Below are 5,984 nucleotides of genomic sequence, written 5' to 3'. Positions count from 1 at the left end.
GGGAGGCTGGGAGGAGGCGGAAACTTTTTTTTTCCTTTTCTCAATTAAAAAAAAAAAAAGCAGCTTGGAGAGGAAGGGGTAGCTCCCGCAGTGAGGCAGGAGACTGAGGCAGGAGCTTATGCAGAGAGGCCATGAGAAGCTCTGTTTTAATGGCTTGCTCAGCCTGCTTTCTTATAGAACCCAGGACCACCAGCCCAGGGATGGCACCACCCACAATGTACTGGGCCCTCCCCCATTAACCACTAATTAAGAAAATGCCCTACAGGTTTGCCTATAGCCAGATGACTTGCTTGTGTTAACTTGACATAAAACTATACAGCATACTCTCTATGTGGGATCAGTCACAGTTAGCTATGCATGGTAGAAAATCAGCAACAGTTGAAAAAATATACCTTTGCTTTCTGTCTTGTTTTATTGAGACATGGTTTCTCTGTGCAACCGTGGCTGTTCTGGAACTCACTCTGTACACCAGACCGGCCTCAAACACAGAGATTTACCTGCCTCTGCCTCCCGAGTGCTGGGACTAAAGGCATATGCCCAGCTGAAAAATACACATTTTTTTTTTCCTTTTTGCCAACAACAACAGATTATACACCATGGTGATGCACACCTGTAACCCAGCATCTTCTAGGTTGAGCAGAAAGAAGGGTTGGTTGCAAGTATGAAGTTGATGTGGACGGCATATTCAGATCATGTCACAAAAAATGAATTTGAAGAGAGAGAAATCAGGAGAGAACGAGGGAGGGAGGGAGGGAGGGAGGGAGGGAGGGAGGGAGGGAGGGACTGTGGCTTCACAATGGCACTGAGAAGCTAGGCTCCTTCCACTTTGCTGTTCACCTTTCTCAGTACAGAGCTGCCTTCTCTGCTAAAATGGCTACTCAAGCTATAACTACCACCTCAAATTCCAACCAGCAGAAAACAGAAGAACAAAGGAGCGAATGCAGCCTTCCTTGAAAGATTCTTAGAGACAGTAAAAAGGGGAGCAGGCAGATACTGAGGAAATAGTTACTAAATTTTCTCAGGGTAGTAAGATTTAGAGTGCTGTTCTTGGGCTGCATCGTGGTTCAGCAAGTAAAGGCAGCTGCCACCAAGCCTAACGACCTGAGTTTGACACCCAGTGTCCACATGATAGGAGAACGCCAACTCCACACATGTCTCCTGCCACTCCTGTGCTGTGGCACACTGCATACACACACAATACAAATAAAATGTATTTTAAAAAGTTAAGGAACGTTGTTCTCATACCAAAGAACTTTCAAGAAACACCAAATTCAAGTGGGGTGGGAGGAAACAACACAAATATTTAAAAACAAACAAGAACAGTCATGAGGAAAACAGATAATATGATATAATAATATTAGAGATGTTATAAAGTCATGAAAGATCTGCTGCTAGGCAACACCCTCGACTCCTGAAAAGCTCCAGCCATGTTCCGTTTGGTTTATGAATATCGCTCTGTGCCTGTACTGAAGAATATCTAGGCGTCTGGCAATGTCTGGGTGATTAAGACTGCTTGCAGCTCGTTCAGAGGAAGAACCCACACGGGGAAGGCTCACAACTACCTACACCTACAACTCCAGGAGACCTGACATCCTCTTCCGGTTGCTGTGGGTACCTACTCACATGCATACACACACACACACACACACACACACACACACACACACACACATGAATAAACCTTTACAAACAAAACAGACAAACAAGCAAAATCCCTAGTCTGATCTTTTAACTTAATCAAAACAGAGTAGCAAGAATTACAGTGACCTTTCCAGCTTAACTGACTAAAAGCTAAGGAAAATTAAAATAACAGTTTTCAAACATTGGAAAATAGTCAGTGATAATAAAGAATACCCAAGAGAGGGAAAACAATGGAAGTATTATTAATAACTCATTTATAATATGTATAGAGTTATGAGGTCAAAGCAACAAGAAAGAGAATTTAGGTAGCCTCCCAAAATTACGCAGATAAAAAGGATTTAGAGAGAAGAACGTGTTCAACTCCCCAGTCTACAGCTGAATGCTGATAACTTTCCCCGAAAGAATGAGGATGATTAAAAGCAACCCAACCAACCACCTGACCCTAGATGCATCGGTCCCAATGCAAAAACAAAGAAATACAAAACCCCCAAAACAATGCTGTGAGCATTGCAGCTCCGATGCAAAGGTGTCCTGGCAGTCGGGAGACAAGGAATGCCACAAAGTCACTGTCGGCCTAGCAGGGAAAGGTTTCCCCAAGGTAACAACTCTGCCCAGGCGGGGAGGGTTTCCCAGTCAAGTTGTTACAGCTCTGCTCTGCTGGCGGAAACTTCCCCAGCCAGAGTGTTCTACAGTTCTGCTCGGCTCGGCTCGGCTCCAGGGAAAACTGTTACAGCAGGGCTCCTCGCTGGCAAAGATGTCACACTGCACTGCAGACCTTACTCAAGGGATTTGTTGGGAAGGAAGAATCCAGGAGGGAGGAGCAGCAGCAAACTGAACAGGGTTCCTTGGGAGTGGAGCGTTCTAGGTTGGCCTTTTGTGGTCCGACTCTGGAGAAACTCGGGCATTGGTGGATTGGTTTTCAAACCCTGGTCCTGGGGTCTGGTCAGGGCAAGGTGTTTTTCCCTGGCGCTTTTCACCTTACAAGTGCAACTCCTCAAAAGTGAACAATTCACAGAGCAATGGCCTCCAGTGAGAGAGAGTTAGACAAGATCCCAGATGAGTCAAAAGAATGATTGTAAGTATAGCTAAAGAAAACAAAGAAGACATAGATTTCTGAATGAATTCCTAAAGAACACGAACAAGTGAATGAAGTAAGAAATTCAACATAGGACGTAGAAATGGAATCCAACAGAGAGAGAGGAACACTGAGGAGAAGCCAAGCTGCAGTAACAGGAGTGAGAACCCCATTAGCTGAACAGCAGTTCCAGATGGGCCTGAGGGTTGGCACAGTCAGGAAAAGCGGGTTCGGGAAGCAGGGCCTGGGGACCCGAGTGTGAAGCTTCAGCACCGTGTAAAAAGCTGGGCATGTGTGCTTGTAACAACAGCATTGGTGAGGGCCTACCAAAAAGAGTGAGCTCCGAGCTCAGGAAGAGATCCCGCTCTAAAGCAGTAGAGGGGTAGAAGGTGTCTGGGGTCTCGCTCTGGCCCATGTGTGTGCACTGTATCATTGTGCACCGCACACCATACATAATGAAGGACCGGGGTACGGAGGCATGTGATGGTCCCCTTCGGTAAGGCGTGTAAATTAAGGCTAGGAACCTTGGAATGAGGAAATGCTTTGTGTAACAATCAATAAATACACTTCTGTACAGCTGTTCTGGGTCCAGTTTAGTCCATCAGAAGAAGCTGGACCTTTTTGCTGACATAGAGGCCTAAAAGAACATACAAATATAAAGAAGGTATCCATCAAGGGATAGAAAAAGTCTTAGCCATGGATTCCTTTCAGAGCCTTGTGTTGCTGGAGGCTGCCCCCCCCCCCCATAGTGGTAAAACAGAAAGTAGAACATCAGAGCTTGAAGACAATGAAGCGCAACTGGAGCGTCCAGACAGTGACAAAGACAAAGACCCTACAACAGAACATTCATGGGACACTAGGAGAAAATCAAATCTGTGAACGTGGACATACAGAAGGACACTTTTCTGCTCAAAGCAGATGAAGCATTTTCATCAAAATCATGGCAGAAAATACCTGGGTACAGGAAGAATTTGGAACACCAAACAGACAATACCAGAGATGAACCTCCTCAAATTACAGTTAAAATACTACATAAACAGGACAAAGACAGCATCCGAAAGCTGCACTAGAGAAACACAAAGCTGCATCTGAGGTGTAGTCACCAAAACAGCAAACTTGTCCACAGGGACTTTTATCTGGCGCCCTCTCCTGGCCTGTAGGCACACACACATGCTGGCAGAACACTACATACATAAAATATAAATACGTCTTTAAAAAACAAGTCAAGAGGGCCCAGAAGGATGCATTTCAAGTTCTAAGAGACACCAACTGCGATTCAGATCTCTATAGCACCCAAACTGTAAGGTCTGAAGGGAAAACAAAACTTTTTATGATTGGGGGGAAAAAAAACAAGCTAAAGCAATTCATGGTCATTAAGCGAGCTCTACAAAAGATACTTGGAGGAATCCTTCAAACCTACAAGACAGATAAACACACCCATGAGGACACAAGAAATAACATTAGTATAGTTAAGCAAATGAGGAGCAGGAAGACATCAAACACTGCAAGACTACAGTCAATGAAGTAACAATCAATACACACTCCAACAGTAAACTCTGAGTGTTAACGTCTCGGTTCCCTACTCGGAAGATGGACTACTGGGTTGGATTCAAAAGCAGGATCCATCTATTCCCCGTCACTAAAAACAAGGGACTCCTGGGGTGAAGAACAGAAAAACCCGTTCCTGAGAAACGAGCAGCTCTCACCATCCTCATATTTGACAAAACAGATTTGAAACGAAAATTACTTTGTGGCTATCGTGAAAGGTGATGTTTCTCTGATTTCCCTCTCTGTTTCCTTATTCTTAGTGTATAGGAAGGCAACTGATTTTTTGGAGTTGATCTTGTATCCAGCCACGCTACTAAAGGTGTTTATCAGCTGTAGGAGTTCTTTGGTAGATTTTTTGGGGTCGCTTATGTATACTATCATATCATCTGCAAATAACGAAAGCTTAACTTCTTCCTTTCCAATACGAATCCCCTTGATCTCCTTATGTTGTCTTATTGCTATTGCTAGAACTTCAAGCACTATATTGAAGAGGTATGGAGAGAGTGGACATCCTTGTCTTGTTCCTGATTTTAGTGGGATGGCTTTGAGTTTTTCTCCATTTAATTTAATGTTAGCTGTCGGTTTGCTGTAGATAGCTTTTATTATATTTAGGTAAGACCCTTGTATCCCTATTCTCTCCAAGACCTTTATCATAAAGGGGTGTTGAATTTTGTCGAATGCTTTTTCAGCATCTAATGAAATGATCATATGGTTTTTTTCTTTCAGTCTATTTATATGGTGGATTACATTAATAGATTTGCATATGTTGAACCAGCCCTGCATCTCTGGGATGAAGCCTACTTGATCATAATGGATAATTTTTCTGATGTGTTCTTGAATTCGGTTTGCCAGTATTTTATTGAGAATTTTTGCGTCAATATTCATGAGTGAGATAGGCCTGTAATTCTCTTTCTTGGTTGGGTCTTTGTGTGGTTTGGTATCAGGGTAACTGTAGCTTCATAAAAGGAATTTGGCAATGATTTTTCTGTTTCTATACTGTGAAATACGTTAAGGAGTATAGGTATTAGCTCTTCTTGGAAGTTCTGGTAGAATTCTGCGTTGAACCCATTTGGTCCTGGGCTTTTTTTGGAAGGGAGATTTTTGATAACAGTTTCTAGTTCTTCGCGACTAACAGGTCTATTTAGATCATTCACCTGGTCTTGGTTTAGCTTTGGTATATGGTACTTATTTTCACTGCGTAATTATTGACAGAACAGTCCATTGAGAGGGCATTGCAATTTTAAACAGATGGCCACCAAACACAGGTGCACCCACTTTTAGAGAACACATACTACGAGTTGTAAAGAACATTCATCGCAAACTCGATAATAGACGGTGACTTTATTAGCTGGCTCTCACCAATACAAATAATGTGACAAAAGATAGAGAAACATCTGAATTAAGTAACATCACGGACCTAACACTCTAGCTAAACTGCAGAACGTTCTATCCAAACACTTCAGGATGCACTTTCTTCCTAGCAGCCCATTCTCTAAAATAGGTAATATAATAGATACAAATCAAATCATAACAAATAGGAAAACACCGGGGGCATTGACAGCGTGCAAACTGTCGTCCTTCCGAAAGCAGTCTACACAGTCATTGAAACCCCTCCCTCAAAATTCCAACACACTTATTCACAGAGACTCAGACAACAATCTTAAGACTCATCTGGGAGCACAGAAGATCCCGTGTAAACAAAGCAACCTTGAGAAAGAAG

This window comes from Alexandromys fortis, unplaced genomic scaffold, assembly GCF_014885135.2.
Source record: "Alexandromys fortis isolate MF-2015 unplaced genomic scaffold, M_Fortis_MF-2015_v1.1 scaffold_77, whole genome shotgun sequence".
In the NCBI taxonomy this organism is placed as follows: Eukaryota; Metazoa; Chordata; class Mammalia; order Rodentia; family Cricetidae; genus Alexandromys; species Alexandromys fortis.
Note: the sequence above shows the minus strand (reverse complement) of the source record.